At 42.2% G+C, this 23005-nt stretch overlaps 1 long non-coding RNA gene across 1 annotated transcript in view; it reads right to left on the bottom strand.

The window, feature by feature from the left end:
* LOC122224304 overlaps positions 1-21488 on the bottom strand; it is a 211763-nt gene extending 190275 nt beyond the window's left edge. The window contains exon 1 of the long non-coding RNA XR_006204717.1: positions 21156-21488. This is a non-coding gene — a long non-coding RNA (uncharacterized LOC122224304). The remainder of the gene's footprint in view (positions 1-21155) is intronic.
* Positions 21489-23005: the final 1517 nt, after the last annotated feature.

Genomic DNA, 23005 nt, shown 5'->3' with positions numbered 1-23005 from the left:
CATATACCCAAACTCCTGTCCTAGGTTACCTCTCAAAAATAAGCAATCAAGCAAACAGAAATGCAAGATGCTAAATAGCCTCTTAAGCCCTTACTGACTTGACACTGATTAGTTTTTGAATTGTTCAATCCCTTCCATTTGTTCTCCACTTGTTGAAGAAGACACACAAAACAGGAGATGAGCAGAATAAAGCCCTCAATGGAAACAGTCAATAAAACTGGGCTGAGGGAATGAATGAAATACTGGGAGCCTCTGTTTTCTCACAGCTGTTCACATCAGATTATTCTCAGCCAACAGGCCTAATGCTTGCCTTTTGTATGCCCTGCTCTGCACATGGGTTTTCTACAGACTTCTTTATATCTCTAGCACTCATTGTCGTGAACCTAGAGATAATGCGGCCTCTGTCCTTCCTCGTGTCCTTTCTTCTCTGGTCAATCTGCTCTTCTGAGGCTGCATTCCCTGAAGATTCTCTACTGAAGTCACGTTGGCTTCTGCTTTTCATAGTTTTGGTGAAAAATTTTAGGCATATAGAAATAAAAATGGAAATGACTTCTAGAAGTTGAAGCGCCTGTGAGCCCTGCTTGACGATTTTCTTCTCTCTTCCCTGAGTTAACCGCTATCCTGGATTTGGGTGCATTTTATCATTTTAATATGAATCTAGAAACGAGACATAATTCTGTATGATTTTTATTTTTCTAGTTCTATATGATGTTAAGCTCTATAGAAATGACATCAAGGGCACATGGGTGGCTCAGTCGGTTAAGCGTCCAACTTCAGCTCAGGTCATGATCTCACAGTTTGTGAATTTGAGCCCTGCATGGGGCTCTGTGCTGATAGCTCAGAGCCTGGAGCCGGCTTCAGATTCTGTGTCTTCCTCTCTTTCTGCCCCTCTCCCCACTCATATTCTGTCTGTCTCTCTCTCTCTCTCAAAAATAAACATTAAAAAAATTTTTAAATAAAAAAGAAAAAGAAATGACATCACACTATACATATACTATTCCTTTGGCATATGGGTTATTTTATTAATAGTAATAACAACAAAAGTAAACAACTTTGTCCCCACCACACAGCTTAAGGAAAAGCACATTTCCATTACCACGGATGCCCCCTTGATTCCACCCTCTTCCTCAACTCCCAGAGATAATTCCTATACTGACTTTCTTATTATTCCTCTCTTTGTTTTTATAGTTGCTACCACTTACATGTGAATCCCAAAGACAAGGATTACTCCATTTTGCCTGTTTATTATCTTACATAATGTTTGATATATTCTTCTGTGACTTGCTTCCTCTACTCAGTATTTTGGAAGTTCTTCCACACTGGCTCATAGAGCAGTACTTCCTTAGTGTTTGCCACAGTGCAGGCTACGCTGTATGGCAAGGCCACAAATGATGCATTCTTCTACTGATGGCAGTCTATTTTGTTGTTTTAATCTTTTTTATATTAATATGCTTGAGTACACCTGAGATAAGCATATGAAAGAAACAGTCTATTATTTTCTGTAACTCGAGTTTTCTGGGGAGTAACTTCAGTCACGTTTGATTTTTTTTTTAATGTTCGTTTACTTATTTTGAGAGAGAGAGAGCAGGAGAGGGGCAGAGAGAGGGAGGGAGAGAGAGAATCCCAAGCAGGTTCCACACTGTCAGCACAGAGCCCAATGTGGGGTTCAATCTCACAAGCTGTGAGATCATGACCTGAGAAGAAATCAAGAGTCAGAAACTCAACCAACTGAGCCACCCAGGCGCCCCTGAAGTTTCTCAGTTTAGATCTGAGCTCGAGTCAATTCAGGATTTTCATCTCCAATTTCTTCCTTAAAAGGGCAAAATGCAGTCCAGGTGGCATCATGAGGAGTCTTAGTTTTGTATGGCAAGAAGGCTTCTGGTCCAGTCATAACTCTGTCTTCCACTGGCATCCTTTGGGACTAATCTCACCCTGGTTTTGCTATTTTTGTCATGTCTTGTTTTTGGCAATTTTCTTTGGTGGCATTCTCTGAGAGAGGTCATAGATGCGTCCTTAGGAGGGGGGAACTTCCAGATGCCTTCCCACACCACTCTGTGGCCATAAACAACTGGAGTGCAGCCTTAGGCCCTCTCTTCCTAGATTCAATTGGCCAAGAAATTTTTCCCCAAGTTTTTGTTTTTGTTTTTTGGTCTCCCCTGATTAATCAGGAAGAGAGGTTTGGAATCTCCTGGACGCATGGGGCACTGGACACACAAACAATAGAATTATGAACAAAGTCTTAGGCTGCAGTGAAATTTCAGTCTATCTTGATGGTCTGAGTTAATCAGCTTAATTCCTCTGATTATGTGGAAAGCAAAGGAAAGACTGTTCCCTCTTGTGAAATAAACTAGTGAGCTAATCCAAAGGCTCAGTCTCAATACCATGAACATACACTGTCAATATGGTAGCCACTAGCCACCTGTGGAGATTTAAATTTAAGTTGTGAATAATTACATTCAAACAGAATTTTCAATTCAGTTCCTCTAATCACATTTCGAGTACTCAAGTAGGCCAGTGGCTACCCCATTGGATAACACAGACATAGAACATTTCCATCATCACAGAAAATTCTAGTGAACAGCAGTCTTAAAGGATGTTTACATAAGACAGAGCCAAGTGGATACTATAAAGAAAAGCATTTATGGGGCGCCTGGGTGGCTCACTTGGTTAAGCAACTGACTTCAGCTCAGGTTGTGATCTCATGGTTCATGAGTTCAAGCCCCAAGTCAGGCTCTGCGCTGATAGCTCTGAGCCTGCTTTAGAGTCTCTGTCTCCCTCTCTCTCTCTCTCTCTCTCTCTGCCCCTCCCCGACTCACTTGTGTGCTTTCTCTCTTAAATAAATAAATAAATAAATAAATAAACAAACAAACAAACATTTAAGAAAGAAAGAAAGAAAGAAAGAAAGAAAGAAAGAAAGAAAGAAAGAAAGCAAGCAAAGCATTCAAGTCCCAAATAGCAGGATTATTGATTTTGACACCAGGTATTCAGATTCACAAACTAGAGTAACCTCATTTCACCTCAGCATCCTAAAACCAGAGGGGCTCATGCCAGGGGTAACAGGCATTTTTGGAGAGACCTCAGGGATCAGTCCTTCCCCTGAACTAGAGGGAAAGACTTGGGCAGGTGCTATTGTCACAGCTCATCACAGGTTCATCTGGGCTATGATGGAATGAGACCATCATAGTCTTTCACACTGGTTGTTCTTCACATAGCTGACATCTGTCAGAAAATGAAGGGAGAAAAATTGTCCTCTGGGAAATGTGTATTCTTTAACAACATAATATAGGCCCACTTCACCAAGTCTAAATAATACCAAATGAAACTTTCTCTCTTTTTTTTATGTGTGTTTTTGAGAGAGAGAGAGTTGGAATGAGCACGAGCGGGGGGAAGGGCAGAGAGAGAGGGAGACACAGAATCCAAAGCAGGCTCCAGTCTCTGAGCTACCAGCACAGAGCCCAAGGCAGGGCTCAAACTCACAGACCGCGAGATCATGACCTGACACTTAACTGACTGAACCACTCAGGTGCCCCAGCCAAATGAAAACTTTCATGTTTTAAATGGTTATGTTTGTTTTATGTGCCACTCGCTGCACATTTGATGTATACAGTCAGCCACAGTATATTTTAACTGCAAACCCGAACCCCTCTTCCTCTAAGCTCATCTTTCTAAGCAACTTTATAAAAAGAACTTTGTATAGTTCTTGGTTATTCAATTCAGTCTCATATTTTCTTCTCTCTCACTGTACCACCCTTGAGCCTGTGAGCCCTCAGATGCCATTCCTCTCGTGTCCCATGGCCTGCTCTGGAGAACAAGGGGGCTGAGCCCTACTGGCTACATTCCTCAGGTTCCCTGTATTTGGAGGATCTGAAATCAGCCAGGGAAGGTACAGGAGGGAGCCTGGAGACATGGAGAAAAGAAGAACCCAGGGCATTTCTCCCCTCCTTGCCCATCTTCAGCAGCATCTCCAACAGACTGGGGCTCATCTTCTCGCTCTGTAGTGCCAGCTCAGACCAGCCAGGACCACCGTGCCTTCACTTTTCCACAGCGTGCCCGGCCTCCAGGCCTCAGTAACATTCACCCTTCTGTCTGTCACCCCGGCCCACAAGGGACATTCCCTCCACTGCCAATATCAGAGCTGGCTCACCATCTCCTATTCGACTTCTCGGTAATTCCAACAGCTGTGCAACCAATTCCTGCGTTCAACGTCTCTAACTACTCAGACAGCTTTCTGTGTTCCTGGTAGGCCCTGACACATCTCTTCAAAATCTGTTCAAGTTCACATGGGAAAGCTGATGAGTATCTGCCCCAGTTACTACAAAACGCTCCCATCCCCCCCCAGGAGTGTATCAGTCTGTCCATGGAGGCCAAGTTCACAAAATTAAATCTGTCCCCTAAATTGCATGCACAGATGAGTGCACATGCTGTATACTGTTTTCTTTTGTTTTTACTATAATCTTCAAAAGCAAGACCTACAAAAACCTACCCCTATCAGGCCACCATGTTGAATGATTCAGGTTTGGCTGGACAGAATCCCCTGGCAGGGGCCACCGTAAGAAACTGCTCCAATCCAGCGCCCTACCAGGACTTGCACCCTGCCCAGGGCTGATCTGGTCCACCAGAGGCATGCCTTTTTCTGACTGGTCTTGGGGGGGGGGGGGGGGGGGGAGGGCATGTTTTGCAATTTATCTGTCTAGAGGGGTTTTGTTTTTTGCTTTCTAAATTGCACGAGGTAGTATGTGCTAGAGGTGGCCCTCTGCCTGTGTATTCGTTTTCCTATTCAGATATACATAGTACTGTAGAACTGAGGTCATCTAACTGATTGTGTGAACTCCTGAGGAGGAGCACAAGGGGTCCTTACCAGGATGGACCCTCAATCCTCGAAGTCCAGAGCAATTTTTACATTCCAGATCACAATGCATTATACTTATGGGTCCATCCGCCATCTCCATAGATTGCTAGCTCCCCAAGGGTAAGCAAGGACTTTCAGCTTTGTATCTACAAAGCTTAACAAAGTGCCTTACACATAGCAGTGCTCAGTATGTGTTTACTGAGTGAAGACTGAACTGTATTTTATAGTTTACAAAACACTTTTACATGTTATCACCTTTAGTGCTCACAGAGATACTGTGAGGTAATCTAGGTGATTTTGCAGATGAGGAAATCAAGACGGAGAAGGCAAGGTCACACTCTCTGTTAGTAATGCAGGGAGTACTTAAACTTGGGTCTACATATTTCTAGACCAATGTTCTATCACACCTATCCAAGGTCGACTCCTGGTCTTTATTCATAGTAACTCTGCTCAGGACTTTGAATAAATTAGGGAAAAGCGCCCCCTCTGGGTGGACGAATCACAAAAAGTTCTTTCCTCTGTGTCAGCAAATCAGAAAAAGACTCCTTCCTAGCAGGTGAGTCTGTATAAAGCACATCCCACCCAATCACACACTGCAATTCCCTATAACCCTTCTAGTAAAGTGAAGTTCAGGGATTCCTTTTGATTTTGCCTTTAAATTACATAGAGCTTCTTTTACTAACTCTACTACATATTTATACTGTAAAAATGCTTTTCTTGGCTTTGTTTTTGTTTTGTTTTGTTTGAGAGAGAGTGCAAGTAAGAAGGGGACAGAGAGAGAAAGAGAGAAGGACTCCCACGAGGGGTAGAGAGAGAAAGAGAGAGAGGGAAAGAAAGGGAGAAAGAAACAGGGCTCACCCGAAATGGGGCTCATGTTCACCGGAAGTGAGGCTCGAGCTGACCTGATGTGGGACTCAAACCCACGAACCGTGAGATCATGACCTGAGCCAAAGTCAGACGCCCGACAATGGAGCCACCCAGGTGCCTCTACTTTTTTTTAAAGTTTATTCATTTATTTTGAGAGAGAGCGAGACAGAGAGCGCACATGCAAGCAGGGGAGGGGCAGAGAGAGGGGGGAGAGAAAGGCGGAGAGAGAAAGGGGGAGAGAGAGAATCCCAAGGTGATAGCATGGAGCCCCAACATGGGGTTTGCACCCACAAACTGCAAGATCATGATCTGTGTCAAGAGTCAGACGCTTAACTGACTGAGCCCACCCAGGTCCCCTTTGGCTTTGTTTTTAACCTTTTATAACATATTTAGATCAAAAGCATTATTGAGGAAGCTTCTGATGGCAGCAATATTTTTACCCATATCCCAATGAAATAGCTATTTTATGTTAACTACTCTCTTACCCTTTCTATCGCAATCATCTTTAAATGCTTACAGCATTGGGGCGCCTGGGTGGCTCAGTCGGTTAAGCAGCCGACTTCGGCTCAGGTCATGATCTCGCGGTCCGTGAGTTCGAGCCCTGCGTCGGGCTCTGTGCTGACAGCTCAGAGCCTGGAGCCTGTTTCAGATTCTGTGCCTCCCTCTCTTTGACCCTCCCCCGTTCATGCTCTGTCTCTGTCTCAAAAATAAACATTAAAAAAATTAAAAAAAAAAATGCTTACAGCACTGTGCAATACAATTTTGATAGATTTACCACTTCTTTCCCATAAGTCTTCCCTTTCACTTGAAAACGTAGATTTCCCTGCTCTGCCTCTGTTTCTTGTTTTTTTTTAACAAGGTGACCCACAGCTCTAACAGATGTGAGCATACTGTTTTTTTATCAGCTGCCAATTTTCCATAATTTTTCTTATGATATCTTTAACTCTCATTTTCAAATAGAGGATATACCAGACTTAACCATTTAGAAAGCAAACCTACTCCATCAACCACACATTATGCCGCACCAAGACTTGCCCTGCTCTTGTTTAAGGATCATTTGGCAGATGTCAGAAAATCCTTTTCCAGACTCATGAAAATGGTGGTGGCTGTCTTGATATTAAACTCAAAAAAAAAAAAAAAAAAAGGCAACTCGGAAATTTTTTGTAACTTTCTTTGGTCTTCCCCTGAACTTCAAAAAAGAACCACATCATTCCCTTTTTATTTTTTTCTTTCTCCTTTACAATATCAGTTGGGGTCCCTTTCTTTACATCTTTTTAGGGAACTGTTACAGACACTTCTGGGATTTATAATAATTTCCTTCACATTAATGCAAAAATTCTGTTACTTACCAACTCAATAGAAACAAAAGTTATGACTCCAATTTTATTTTTCTCTCTTCACTTTCTAATCTTTACCTCATGTTCCTTTCATCTTACCTTTTCAATTTCTAAGCCTCAAGATCAATCTTTTTCCTCTATTTCTCCATATCCCCCTCTAACCCTTGCACAAAACAGGAATTCAGTAATTTCAAACAGGGTCATGAGCATGCACAGCTCTCTTTTCTGTCTACCTTCTGTTACTGACACTGGGTGAACAGTGCTCTCCCCTCCCCAGTTTAGGCCGGTCTTTAAAAATTATACCTTACTAGCACCTTTATCCTTTCAATGATACAAACTTGACATTGATCTGGTAAGATTCATATATTTTTCCGAGTTTAATTGAGACATAATTGACATACATCACTCTGTGAGTTTCAGCTCTACAGCATAAAGGTGTGACTTACACTTACACAGATTCTGAAATAATCACCACAGTAAGTTAACATCCATCACTTCACACAGATACAGATACAATAAAAAGAAATCGGGGAGGCAAGAAATACATGTCTCCTTATAATAAGAACTCTTAGGGTTTACTCTCAACATATGATGACGGTAGAGTCATCGTGCTATCCATTACATATCTAGTACTTACTTGAGATTTGTCTATTTTTTAAAAAATCACTGTAGTCATCAGCAAACGAACGGGTAGAGAAAAATAAGACAGTAGCTGGGAACCAGTTTGGAAGCAATTGCACCGCCCCACAGAAAATATCATCAGGGCCAATTGAGGCAACAGCAGAAGCAACATAGAGAAGACAGAGTCAAGAGACCCAAAGTAGTAACACTGACAAGACTCTGTGTCTGGGAAGGGAGGGTTGAGGGAAGACATAGAGAATCATTTATGAGTTAGGCTTTAGTAGCTGGGCGATATTGTCCTTTATGAGACAGGATGACAGGAGGAAGGGCAAGTTTTGATAGAAACGTAATTCATTGGGGCGCCTGGGTGGCTCAGTCGGTTAAGCCTCCAACTTCAGCTCAGGTCACGATCTCGCGGTCCGTGAGTTCGAGCCCCGTGTCGGGCTCTGGGCTGATGGCTCGGAGCCTGGAGCCTGCTTCCGATTCTGTGTCTCCCTCTCTCTCTGCCCCTCCCCCGTTCATGCTCTGTCTCTCTCTGTCTCAAAAATAAATTAAAAAACATTAAAAAAAAAAAAAAAAAGAAACGTAATTCATTGAGTTTTGGTAAGTATTCTTCATCTGGAAAACAACACTTTGCTTCTGTTTTCATTCAATTTAAAGTTGACGTGTAGTATGTTTTAGGTACAATGAGTATGGGGAAATTGATTTATGTTTAGCAGTTAATTTTTTGTGTTTGCCTTCGATATCCCCATGAGACAAAGAGGGGGTGACTGATAAACAGTTAGATATACAAGCCTGGGGGTGCCTGGGTGGCTCGATGGATTGGGTGTTTGACTCCTGATTTTGGCTCAAGTCCTAATCTCGCAGTTCATGGGATCAAGTCCCATGTCAGGCTCTGTGCTGGCAATGCGGAGCCTGCTTGGGATTCTCTCTCTCCCTCTCTCTTTGCCCCTCCCTCTCTCTCTCTCTCACATTCTCTTGCTCTCAAAATAAATGAGTGAAAGGAAAGAAAACGAAAGGAAAAAGAAAGAGAACTTTCAAAAGAGATCTGGGCTAGAAATACAATTTTTGAATCTATTTTATATACATAAAACATTTTTTTTAATGTATATACATATCCTTTATGCCATTTTTCTTTTTAGCTTTTGTCTCTCAACTCCAAATCCAATTCTGTACTGTGCTTTGTGATGCTGGGACAAAGACTCTGCAAAATACATTTCCCAGGCTCCTTTGCTAGCTGGTTTCCTGCTAAGACTTGCACTAGAGAGAGACTGGAAAGCAGATCAAGCAGACAAGCAACTTTCTCCTTCCCTTTGCTTAGTCTTCTTGTCAGTAGCACCAGTCCCAGCTGCAACACCCAGTTCCCAGCGCAACTACCAATGGCACCCCTAACCGACCTCATCTCAGGTCATCAGAGTTACTAGCTGCAACCCGGTCATAACCCCTCCTCAGAGGCCTGAGCCCCAGCTTTGCAGGTCCTCTACTCGGAGTTCTAGCTTTTGACAACCCAAACCTCTTCTCTGTTGTTTCCCCAGGAGGGGGTTGGTAGCCACCTCTTCGGTAATTATCTCCACTTTAGCTCAGTGCTCCCTTTTGTTTTTTCTCTCCTCCAACCACCCATGGAAACAATGCTCTATATTAAATTCTCTCTGTTGAGGGGCACCTGGGTAACTCAGTTGGTTAAGCATCCGACTTTGGCTCAGGTCATAAACTCACTGTTGGTGAGTTTGAGACCCGTGTCAGGCTCCGTGCGAACAGCTCAGAGCCTGGAGCCTGCTTGGGATTCTTTGTCTCCCTCTCTCTCTGTCCCTCCCCCACTCTCACTCTGTGTTTCTCTCTGTCAAAAATAAATAAAGATTAAATTGTCTCTGTTGAAATCTTTAGTATGGTTTCTATTTTCTAACTGGACAGGGACTCATATTCTTTGGGTATATAAAAACGAATAAACTTTCCTACCTTCCAGGAGCTCACAGACCAGTTAGGAAATGAAAACAACCAGTAAATGTACTAGTTTCTTTTCAAGATGGGGGACAGCCCATCTTTCTTTCCTCTTCACCTCTTTTTTTTTTCTTTACCTCTTAGGAGGTAGAAGACTTGTAACTGATGGAGGAGGGAAAATCACAGCCTGGTATACACATAGAAAGGGCTGTGGATAAGGATGGAGACAGTCTGCCCGGCAGAGCCACAGAAGGGCCAGAAACTCAGAAACACTGATTACCATGGAAGCCAAAGTGAGGGACCAGGCTGAACACTGGAACAACTGAAAGGGCACAGTCTGGCTTCCTCTCAATCCCTACCCCCTGGTGCTCAGCAGCCAGTCCCTCCCCATCCCCCCACCTCCAGGAATATAAAAATGATTTTTCTCCAAAGAAGTAAGATTAACCATCAGGGGTGAACCAGAGCGGCCAGTGGCAATGCTGTGGCACCACAACAAATTCTTCTGGAACTTAGTGATCCCAGTTTAACAACAGGGTCCCTGGCCACGCACTTTCAGATGAAGCCTGCCAGTAAAGAGGCCTCATTCACATCCACCAAAATCACATTTTCTATTGTGTAAGTCTTCATTTTTAAAAAAAAGAAAAAAAAAAAGATTTTGTTCAGAATCAAAAATCAAGTATTACATAAAAAGAATACAGTTTAAATACTCTCGCTTTTCCCCACCCACCCAGGTCCCACCTACTCCCACCCCAAAGGTAACCTCTCTGATTAATTTCTTGGATATCCATCTAAAGCTTTTACATAAACACAAGAAAATATATTTGCATGTTCCATTACTCATTAAAATTAGTATACAATACATACTAGTCAGTTTATTTGTTATTTTTTCAATAGTAACTACTCTAATAAGTATGTGGTGGTATTGCATTCTGTTATTAACTTGCACTTCCCTCATGTCTAATGATGTTGAGAATCTTTTCATATAATTTTTGCCATCCTGCCTCTCATGGCTGCTGCTGTGCATTACCGCAACCTCAGTAACTTAAAACAACAGAATTTTATTCTCTCCTAGTCCTAGAGGCCTGAAGTCCAAACTCAGTATCATTGAACCAAAATTAAGGTTCAGAAGGTCTACGCTCCCTTGGAAGGCTCTAGCAGAGAATCCTTTCCTTGCCTTTTCCAGCCTTTGGAAATGCATTCCTTACATTCCTTGGCTCCTGGCCCTTCCTCTATCTTCAAAACATGTGGGTAGTATCTTCTCTGACTCTGTTTCCTTCTGCTTTCATGACATGCAAATGAAACTTCATGACATTTTTAGACCTACCCTGCGAAGTCACATAATATCACTTTCACAATATTCTGCTGGTCAAGACTGTCAAAAAGGTCCTCCCCAAAGAACACATACAGGTGACCAGCAGGAAGTGAAAAGATGCTCAACGCCACCAATCATCAGGGAAATGCAAATCAAAACCACAGAGAGCTATCAACTCACACCTGCTAGAATGGCTACTTTCAAAAACACAAAGCGATAACAAGTGTCAGCAGGGATGTGGCAAAGAGGCAACGCTTGCGCACTGCTGGTGGGAATGGAAGTTGGCACGGCCACTATGAACAACAGCATGGAAGTTCCTCAAACAACTGCAAATAGAACTATCATATATGATCCAGCAATCCCACTTCTGGGATTACAATCCAAAAGAAATGAAACCAGAATCTTCAAGCGATATCTGCACTCCCATGTTCACTGCTGCTTTCTCCACAAAAGTCAAGATATGGAAACAATACAAGTGTCCGTTACAAGATGAATGGATAAAGAAGAGATTTTACACACACACACACACACACACACACACACACACACACACTGCAATATTACTCAGCCATGAGAAAGAATAATATCTTGCTAATTGCAACAGCATGGATGGGCTTTGAGGGCATTATGCTAAGTGAAATAAGACAGAAAAAGACAAAATACTGTATGTTCTCACTTATATGTGGAATCTAAAGAAGCTTAATTCATAGAAACAAAAAGTAGGGAAGTGGTCGCCACTGAGGAGTGCGGAGATGCGGGATGTTGGTCAAAGGGTACAAACTTTCAGTTATAAGATGATATGTTCTGTGGATCTAAGGTACAACATGGTGACTATAGTTAATACTGCATTATGTAGTGGCAAGTTGCTAAAAGTAGATTTTAAGTGTTCTCACAACAACAAAAAAAGGTAATGATATGAGGTGAGAGAGGTATTAACTAATCCTATTGTGGTAATCATTTCTGCAATATATACATATATCAAATCATCACACTGTACCTCTTAAACTTATCCAATGTTTTATACCAATTATAGTGCGATAAAACTGGAAAAGGAAAAAAAATTACATATACCCTAAGACCTAGCAATTCACTCCCAGATATTTACCCAACTGAAGTGCATACATATGTCCCAAAAGACATGCCAAAGAATGCTCACTGCTGCGTTATTTGCAACAGTCCAAAGCTGGAAACAATCTAACTATCCTTTAAGAGTAGAAAAGGTACATGTATGTATCATGATAGATACAGCCGACTGATTACAGAAGTTAAAAATGAGTCAAATACAACTATATACCTCAACATGGATGAACCCCACAAACATACACATGCTACCACTCCATTTCTATAAAGTTCAAAAACAGAGAAATCTAAATGACGGTGCTAGAGAATTTTATTGTTTCCCAAGGGTAAGGTGCCATGACTATAAAATTGAATAAACTGTGATGTTAGGAATTAGGATAGTGTTTACCTTTGGGGAGAAAAAAGGGGTACTGACTGCAGGGAGCTCTGGGGAGGCTTCCAGGTTGCTGATAATATTATTTCTTGATCTGAACTGTGGCTACAAAATGTGGTCACCCTGGGGCAATTTACCGAGTTTCTGTACTTTTTTACATATAGATCAACAAGTAAACATCTGTGAAGCACCTAACATGTGCACAGAAGATTGTGTTGGGCACTGTGTTCTCTCTTCTTTTACCTACTTTGCCGGCATCACCCCAGTGGAGGGATCCCGTTCTTATTAACTGGTTCAAGGGATGGTACAGTGAATGAGTGCAGCCAGCCTCTGCAAGTCCATTCTGAGAGTGGGGCCCAGTCAGGCTTAGGCCAGAGGTTCAATCACTTTGTTTAGCAGAGCCCACGACAGAACTTCCCGGCTCATGACAACTCCTCCGTGCCACTGGATTTAAATGTCCAAAGAGAACTGCACTGCTCACGGCCAGGATACCCTGCTCAAAGCTTGCATGACACTGTTGACTCAGGAAGCAGTAGTTGATAGGGGGGCAAGAAGAGCTTCTGTGACTCCACTGTGCTTGGGGCAGGTAGGAGGCAGAGCTAAGTCTGAACCTGTGGAGAACTGTGCTCTGGTTACACACTAACTACAATACTCATTTTCTCAGATATAGAACTGTAAGAATGGCAAGGGCGCCTGGGTGGCTCAGCTGGTTGAGCGTCCAACTTCAGCTCAGGTCATGATCTCATGGTCCGTGAGTTCCAGCCCCATGTCCAGCTCTGTGCCGACAGCTCAGAGCCTGGAGCCTGCTTCGGATTCTGTGTCTCCCTCTCTCTCTGACCCTTCCCCGTTCATGCTCTGTCTCTCTCTGTCTCAAAAATAAATAAACATTAAAAAAAAACAAATAAACATTAAAAAAAAATTTTTAAGTTGTACGAATGGTAACACATCTATCAATATTTGAAAATTATTTGCATAATTAAATTTTAACGACATCAGTGTGCGTGACAGTCTTGCCTATATACAGATGGAAATTCCAGTTATAAATGTAAATAAAAACATTTTGATTTGGGGGAAGAAAAATAAAGCTCTTCAAACGTCAAGGGGAAGAGACAGAAACGCTACCTCTTGATAGGAGAATGGCAAGTTTCTAGAAAGTTACGTGACTTGAGGAAAAGCCAAGTAAAATATGCAGGACAAATTCTGCATAATTCCATTCATATGAAGTACCCAAAATAGTCAAATCCATAGACTAAAGAGTGGAATTGCAGCTGCCAGGTGTGAGGCGAGGAAGATATGAGGTGTTCATCAATGGGCATAAAGCTTCAGTCAAGCAAGATGAGTAAGTTCCAGAGACCTCCTGTGGAACACTGTGCCTACAGTCAACAGTATACTCTACACTTGAAAAGTTAAGAGGGTAAACCTCACCTTAAGTGTTCTTTTCATAATAAAATGTTTTTTAAAAGGAAGTTATGTGAGATAGGAGACACACTCTTGATCAGCTTTAGAAAACACAATCCGCTGCAGTGACCTTAGCATATTATTTGGAGATGTTAAGGTAACCACCACTACAGCTAAATCTAGAGTCAGTTTAAAAGCATTAAGAGAGGGGCGCCTGGGTGGCTCAGTTAGTTGAGTGTCCGACTTCGGCTCAGGTCATGATCTCGATTCATGAGTTTGAGCCCCGCATGTGAGCCCCATGTGTGTGGCCCACTGCTGTCAGCACAGAGCCCACTTAGGAACCTCTGTTCCCCTCTCTCTCTACCCCTCCCCTACTTGCGCACACCTGCACTCTCTCTCTCTCTCTCTCTCTCTCTCTCGCTCTCGCTCTCTCAAAAATAAAACATTTTCAAAAAATAAAAGAAGAGAAGTTAACCCTGGAGGATGGAACTGGGGCTGATCAACAGTAGGGTAGGGACCATGATTTTTTCCTTACACGTTCTGTAATATCTTTTAATCAAGTACATGTATTAGTTTGATAAATTCTTTTAATATTGTATTTACAGGGGTGCCTGCCTGGCTTAGTCAGTAGAGCATGCGACTCTTGATCTCAGGGTTGTGAATTTGAGCCTCACATCGGGTGCAGAGATTATTTTTAAAAATTAAAAAAATCTTTTTAAAATATATTGTATTAGAGAACAAACTGAGGGTTGCTGGAGGGGAGATGGGGGGGGGGGGGGGGGGATGGGCTAAATGTGTGATGGGCTCTAAGGAGGGCATTTGTTGGGATGAGCACTGGATGTTATGTGCAAGTGATGGATCACTGGGTTCTACTCCTGAAATCAATACTACATTGTATGTTAACTAACTTGAATTTAAATAATGTTTTTTTTAAAAAAGACATAGGATGGGAATGCAAGCTGGTACAGCCACTCTGGAAAACAGTATGGAGGTTCCTCAAAAAACTAAAAATAGAACTACCCTACGACCCAGCAATTGCACTACTAGGTATTTATCCAAGGGATTCAGGTATGCTGTTTCGAAGGGACACATGCACCCCAATGTTTATAGCAGCACTATCAACAATAGCCAAAGCATGGAAAGAGCCCAAATGTCCATCGATGGATGAATGGATAAAGAAGAGGTGGTATGTATATACACACACACACACACACACACACACTGGAGTATTACTCGGCAATCAAAAAGAATGAAATCTTGCCATTTGCAACTATGTGGATGAAAATAGAGGGTATTATGCTAAGTAAATTATTCAGTCAGAGAAAGACAAAAATCATATGAATTCACTCATATGAGGACTTTAAGAGACAAAACAGATGAACATATGGGAAGGGAAACAAAAATAATATAAAAGCAGGGAGGGGCAAAACATAAGAGACTCTTAAATATGGAGAACAAACAGGGTTGCGGGAGAGGTTGTGGGAAGGGAGATGGGCTAAATCGGTAAGGGACACTAAGGAATCTACTCCTGAAATCATTGTTGCACTATATGCTAACTAATTTGGATGTAAATTTTAAAAAATTAAAAATTAAATTAAAAAAATAAAAATAAATAAATAAATAAAAAGACATAGAAAAAAATGTAATGAAATTCAAATTTTTCAAATATTCTATTTAGAAAAATACATATGTCGTTAAGATATGAGCTGTTCTCTAACAGTTACACGCTGCCACTTCTGTTCTCACATAAGCCAGTGCTTAGAACCCAGCTTCTTTACTGGTTTCCTTTAAAAAAAAAATGTCACCCCAAACTTGGTGATTATTTGAATTCTTTTTTTTTTTTTAATGTTTACTTATTTTTGAAAGAGGGAGAGAGAGCATGAGTTGGGGAGGGGCACAGAGAGAGGGAGACGGAGAATCCGAAGCGGGCTCCAGGCTCTGAGCTGTCAGCACAGAGTCCACCACAGGGCTTGAACTCACGAACCAGGAGATCATGACCTGAGTGGGATGCTTAACCCACTGAGCCACCGAGGCACCCCTGATTATTTGAATTCTTTATGGCAATTTATAGGACCATAGAAAAGGATCATATAAAATCAAATGTTAACACTGTAGTTTTCCTAAATATAGTTTTAAAAATTTTTATCAAACTATTACATGAATTTGATTTCTAGATTTCAAACAGTACAGGCTTGTGGTAAAAAGTAACTGCCTCCGCCGCACCTGTTTTCCATTCCCAGTATGTTCTGGAAGGTCAGCCTCCTTCCTTCTTTTCAACTAATTCTGGACTTAGTTCTTCTGGTGGTTTTCACTTGAAAATCCTCCATTTGAAACCTCTGTCCTCCTTCCAAGTTGCCTCTGTCTTCTCAAATTTACCTGTTCCCCTTCCCCAGGAGGAACGGGTGCAGAGACTTATTTGGGTCCCTGAGTCCAAAGGGCTCAGCTTCAGCTCCTGGACAAGTTTATCACAGCTTCCCCTCTTCAAAGATTGGCCCTCCCGGCAAGCAATTTGATACTTGCTGCTTGTAAAAGAAAGTTTCTCCTTATTTTACACCAATTAGTAAAATATAGAGTAGTATAATCAATCATGGAAGTACATTCAATGCTCAGAAAAAAACTCCAAGAAGAATGGTTAACTCTAAGGAAATCAGGAAAACACTTTCCAGAAGAAAAAATATATATTTGGTAAGGGGGGAAGGCTTTTCAGATAGATGGAAAGGCCTGGAAAGGGTAAAACTACACAGGGTCTTAAGGGAACCTGTATTTTTGCAGTATACAGTTCAAGAGGAGAAAATGTGAGAAATGAGCCTGAAAAGTTAATAAGAGTCAGATGGTCCTAATACGTGAGGCTAAAGAGCTGGACTTAAGCCCATAGTCCAGGAGTTGAAATTTTAAATGCCTGTAAATGCCAAAGAGATCGTGCAAATGAGCAAAACGAAATCATGTAAATGAGAAAATAGACAGGAAGTGTACAACCCTGTGGGAAACTGGGGAAATTGTGCCCTTCCAAATGGAACAGTTCAATTATTTTTACACAAAATATAAGTCTAGTGTTGCCAGTCCAGTGTTTTAGTAATAGCAGAATATCCAGACTTTTCTGTCAAATTCTCTAATTTTTAAGTGTTGGCAACTATTACATGGGGTTTATTTTTCTCCAGGCTCATGGTATGTGGTCAAAAAATATTACATATATGCTTGAAAACTGGTTTCAGCCAACAGACCAGAGTTTTCACCTCTTTTAGAGGCAACAGAGAACGACCATTATAAAACCTTAAGACCTTGTGCAGCCACGGTCAGATCCACAATTTTAAAGGTTTCCCTGGTGGCAGGATGTAGAATGGACTGATCGGGAAAGTGAGAAAGTGAAATTGAACATATAGAGATAGGTTGGAAGGCTCTTGCAATTGATCACTGATAGCAGATGTGCTGAGAGTTCAAACTAAGGTACCATGTTTATATAACCGATTGTTACTTTTCAATGCAAGTAGTGAAATAGTCCTGAGCTTTTCCACCAGAATGAGACCCCAAATGATCACTGAGAACTTTATTTCTGTAAATCGTGGGTGTTACACTTTCAGAGACAGAATGGATTTCTCTCTTCATGACTTGCCATGACTTCCTCTTTTTTCTTTTTTCTCATAAAGCTACTTGCCAATAGCAATAAAAGAAAAGACTGTACATCTGGCTTTAGAAAGACAGCTTGTTGAACCTCTACCCTCTGCTTCTGTATTATATCAATCGCAGAAGCAAACAGATATTTTCTCCAAACCGTTCCCACATGCCCACATCTCTGAATATAAAATAAACAGTGCAGGCCATGAAAACAGACTGTTTTAAACAGTGCATTCCAGCTGGGAAACTGTCTAAACATAATCCTTATTTTTATAGTCATTTAAAGATGTACTTTATCTATTAAATTAACTATTAAAAAGGAGAAAATGGGGAAAAGAGAGAGAAGAGGTAGAGGGAAAGAGAGGTGATTCATCTGTTTTTCTGTAACACCTAATACCTGCATTTCTTTATGCTTAGATGTCAATATATAGATTTCCGCACAAAATTATTTTATCCAGGCAAAAGTAGAAAATTTTAGTCGCTTTCAGTGTCTTTTTAAGATTTTTTCAAACCAAATCTGTACAAGACAGATCAAGGCTATCTTTGTCTCATGTTCCAATCTAATCAGTGAGAAACCATGTTCCCTAGTTCTACAGACAGAACCATTCAGGTGCTGACCACGTTTGGCCCCCTCCCATGTCATGAGTTCACAAAGTATGCCCAGGCACCAAGTCCATCCCAGCTGTCCCCAGAATGAAAAAGAAAGGAGATACTACATCGGTATCACTGCATGCCAGGCAGGCTTCAAAGACAGTGTAGGCTTCAGTGACATTATCGGCTATTTGCACCCTAAGCAGCACATGAAGAAGTCAAGGGTTCACATGCAGGAAGGAAGTTCTGGCCTGCTTTCCCACCAAATCCTGGGTTCTGGGCTCTGTTCCCACATTTTTCTAAGCTGCTTTACTTTTCATAAAGATATGTATGGATATGACCCTGGCATCAGAGACCCTGCTTTCATTGCTGTAAAATTCCCTTTATCCATGGAGATAAAAATCAACATTCCCACCCACTTGTTCCTGCTTCTATCCACGGAGTTTCAGTTTAAAGAGAGTGTAGTTCCCATCTCCGAGATCAGAATAAAGGGAAAGTGAAATTCCTGTGAATCCTTCCGGAGTTGTGACAAAGATGTGTTCCAGATATCCTGAGCTGAAACTTGGAATGCATTTTTTCATTAAAACAATCATCAGCTCTCTAGGCCAGTTCATAAAATCCTATTTAATCTATAGTGTTCTCAGAATATTCCAGAAATTTCAATGTGATCCATCTGTTCTGTTCCCATTATTGCCCAGGTTATTTTTCTTTTTTAACTGAGTAGCATGAATATAACCCTACTCTGCCAAACTCCCCAAGTGTCTCTACTCAAATTTGAAAAGTTCCATTTGTGCAGCCTACCAGATATTAAAAACCTATGAGGTTCAGCAGATGAGTTTTGCAGTTCCAGTACTGTGTGGCCCATCTCAGGCCATCAACAAAGTGTAGGTATGTTCCACAGCACCTTCCTTTCCTTCTATCCTTCAGCTTTCATGGAAAATGCAGGAAAGTTTGAGTCCTGTTATTTTAAATGGTAGCCTGCCAGAGACATGCCCATTTATATATATAAATTTTATATGTGATTTATTAATGGGAAAAGAATAGATTCTTGGATGGAAATGAGAAAAACCATTCATAGCATGGCAAAAAAAAAAAATCATTCTTCTGGATCTTATGATTCCTCTCCCTCATCTTATTGGAGAGAAGAAAGGAAAAAAGGGAGAGAAGTGCGCTAGCCCCTTGAAATGTACAGACTAGATAATTTCAACAGAGCTTGTCAAAGTCTCAGTATGGACTGGTGACCTTCTGGTGTATAATCCATACCTGGCACACATGAAGCGTGATGAATGATCTGCAAGGATCAGCTTGGCTCTCATCGTCTTCCTCAACACAGCCACCAGTGAAACTCATCAGGCTCCTAATGCTGACCCCCCAGGTGAAGACCTCTCACCCTCCAACTCTGGTCTCCTACAAGTAAGACTGCACCCTCCTAGCCCAGGGGTCCTCCACTGGTCTCCTCGGGGATACGGAGGAGGCCACCTCATTCTTCCTCAAGTTTCCTGCTATAACTACAGCATAAATTCTGTGTCTAGATTCTCTCAGGTCCTCTCTTTTGGCTCTCCAAACCCCATTTGGAGGACGAAAAAAATTTAAACCCTAATAATCCGTTATTTCTTGCTCACTTCTCAAAGTAATGAGAATGCCTGGGAGTAATGTGGGAATATAACATAAGGAAGTGAGAAGCAAAAAAACACAAGTTTATTGTTTCTAGATATTAAATGGTTGCACATTAGTAACTCACCACTATCCTTAAATGATCATAGAGAAAAAACAGAGGGAGCTCCACTCATTTAAAAAAAAAAAACAAAAAAAACACCAAGGAAAGTCTCTGATTGGCCCAACTGAATTCTCCCATCCCCAATAAACCCTGTGAAGAAAATGGGGTATTGTGAGAGGCCGGCCCTGTGGAAGAGAAAGCTAAAACCACACATGTGAGCTAAAGAATCCTCAACAATTCTCTGAAAGAAGATAGAAGCACTTTTCAAATCAAGTAAAAAGAGTGTTTACAGGGACGGACATCTGGGTGGCTCAGTCGGTTAACCGTCTGGCTTTTGAATTCTGTTCAGGTCATGATTTCATGGTTCCTGAGTTCAGGCCCCACATGGGGATCCAAGCAGACAGTGCAGAGCCTGCTTGGGACTCCCTCTCTCCCTCTCTCTCTCTCTCTCTGTCTCCCTCTCTCTTCCCCTCCCTGCTTGTGCTTTCTCTCTTTAAAAAAAAAAAAAAAAAAAGAGTGTTTACTACACAGGAGCCTATTCTAAAAGTCTCTGCAGAAATCTTTCCTAAAAGGGTTTAACAGGGGCGCCTGGGTGGCTCAGTGGGTTAAGTGTCTGACTCTGGCTCCGGTCATGAGCTCTCAGTTCATGGTTTGAGCCCCAAGTCCAGCTCTGTGCTGACAGCACAGAGCCTGCTTGGACTTCTCTCTCACTTTCTCTCTCTCTGCCCCCACCCCTGCTCATGCTCTGTCTCTTTCAAGATAAATAAACTTAAAAAAAAAAAAAAAAAAAGGGTATGTCATCTACAACTGGAGAAAACAAAAATCTATCCAAATATATATAATATATATACCTCCTGTGCGGTATAAGTGAGACCAGACTTCAGAATGTTTCTCAAGAATAATTCTAGCTCACAGTGTGCCCAGAAATCCCATGGATCTGTCCCTGTCCAAGAGTGGACAGAAGAGGACACCTGGGCTGCTTACTCTGTTAAACATCTCACTCTTGGTTTCCTTCAGGTCGTGATCTTGGGGTTCCTGAAATGGTACCCCCCTTGGGCTCTGCACAGACAGGGTGGAGACTGCTTGGGATTCTCTCTCTCCCTCTTCCTCTGTCCCTCCCCTGCTTGCACAAGCTCTCTCTCTCTCTCTCAAAATAAATAAATAAACTTAAAAAGAAAAAAGAGTGGACAGAAGAGACTCAGAAATGCTCCCTCTTCTAGTCGCCCCCTATTCCAGCCTCGGACCACCCTCCAACTAGCCAGTCTCAGCCTCCAAGACCACCTTCTCTGCCATCCTCTGCCCCCAGGGCCGGCTAGTACTTTTTTGAGTTTAGCTCCTCATTGCCGATCAACCATGAGCTCTCAGTTTTGTCAGAATTATTCCACTGGTGCTCGCCACTGTCTATCTGCACCTGCGGGCCTCTTACACTTACCTCTTTCCAGGCTTCTATTTGCACTTACCTCTTTCCAGGCTTCTATTTGCACTGAGACCGTGTGGCTGGGAGAGGGCGTGGGCCGCTTCTGCGAATTAGCTCACAAGCGCAAGGGCACCAGCTTCTCTTGAAAATGCCAAACCCGCAGTGGCTGCGGCCTCTCCCCGCAAGTTAAGAAGCCATCCCAAGATGACTGGGGTAAAGCCCTGACCACCATGGAACCTGCCAGGGTGCTGGAGAAGAACCTGAACCCAGCCCTCCTGCATCTGCGAGCCCCCGCTTCTGTCTGCGCAGACACGCGTCTCTGTGACTTCCTGCAGAAGCACTTCCTGCATAGAGAGGTGAAACTCATCAGGAAGATGGCGATCACCTGACTCGCCCCCGCAGACTGCGCGGTGTCTCTTCCCTTGGAAGGCCTCCAGAGCTCAGTGGCCTCGGAGGGGCTACTCTGGCATCCTACTGGTGTCAAGGGGCCAACATGAGCCCGTCCCTACAGCCACTGAGGCAGTTTGGGGGCCCTCTCCAAGTAATGCGGACCAAATGGAAACAAAGCTTTTAGTAAAAAAAAAAAAAAAAAAAAAAAAAAAAGGGCTTGCAAAATATTTGCATCAAGAGGTTTCTCTGTACTGGGGCGCCTGAGTGACTCCGTGGATGAGCGTCCGACTTAGTCTCGGGTCATGATCTCACGGTTTGTGAGTTCCAGCCCCTATTCGGGCTCTGTGCTGACAGCTCAGAGCCTGGAGCCTGCTTCGGATTCTGTGTCTCCCTCTCTCCTCTGTGCCTCCCCCACACACGTTCTGTCTCTCTCTCCTTCAAAAATAAATAAACATTAAAAAAATTTTTTTAAAAAGAAGTTTCTCTGTACACGCTATATAATCCAAAATACAGTGATAATTCCAGCAAGTGTAGTGACTCTATTTAGACCATTTGTTTGACCTCAGAGAAGGTATCAGACTCAAAGATCAATCCACCCATGTCTTAAAATCCCTTAAAATGCAGATCAGCTTCAAGAGAGGCCTTGGTCACCCTGAATAGGAAGAAGGATTCTTGGAAACTGAATTTATTTCCTGGCAGAGATTCTATCCACACCCCCACCCATAGAATACAGGAGAAGATGGCATTCTGGAACTCTACGGTATTATACTGAAATGCCTGAAGCCAAAAGAGTCAGCTGATTTTCTTCTTAATGAAGAAAACCAAAAGAGCCTTCTCTATTTTCCATTAAAATGGACAATATATCAGCTCTAGGAATCTCTGAATGTTCATGGTTCTACTGATATCTTTACTGGTGAAACCAGCAGTTAATTTCCACGATTAACAACCAATAAAGAATGAATTATTCTTTGGAAGTTGATTCAAGGTCTTTCCTGCCAAGCCCTGAATAAACAAGAAAATAAGGTCAAGCAAGTATTTGCAGCATTAGTGACATGTGAAAAAGGAATTTGAAGATAGGCTTAACATAAGATTCATAACTATGTGCAGCTCTAGTAAGAGTTAGATTGACAGAGCTCTGTGACTATTCAATTACAGGTAGCTCTGCTGTGATTTTAGAAGGTCAGAAAAAGCATGACAAATTGCAAAAATGGCCTCAAATGTTTTTCCTCCAACCAAAAGGTAGAATCTGTTTCTTCACTCTTGAATATGGGTAGGTTATATGATTTCCTTTGGCCAATGTCTTAGAAGCAAAAGCTTAAAAAGTACTTTAACCCTAGGGGCATCTGGGTGGCTCAGTCAGTTGAGTGTCCTACTTCCACTCAAGTCATGATCTCATGGTTTATGAGTTCGATCCCCACATCAGCCTCACTGCTGTCAGCACAAAGTCCACTTCAGATCTTCTGTCCCCACCTCTCTCTGCCCCTCCCCTGCTCACACTCCCTC

This window comes from Panthera leo, chromosome B4 (genome assembly GCF_018350215.1).
Source record: "Panthera leo isolate Ple1 chromosome B4, P.leo_Ple1_pat1.1, whole genome shotgun sequence".
Classification (NCBI taxonomy): Eukaryota; Metazoa; Chordata; class Mammalia; order Carnivora; family Felidae; genus Panthera; species Panthera leo.
This window is presented reverse-complemented; position numbering and strand designations above follow the sequence as displayed.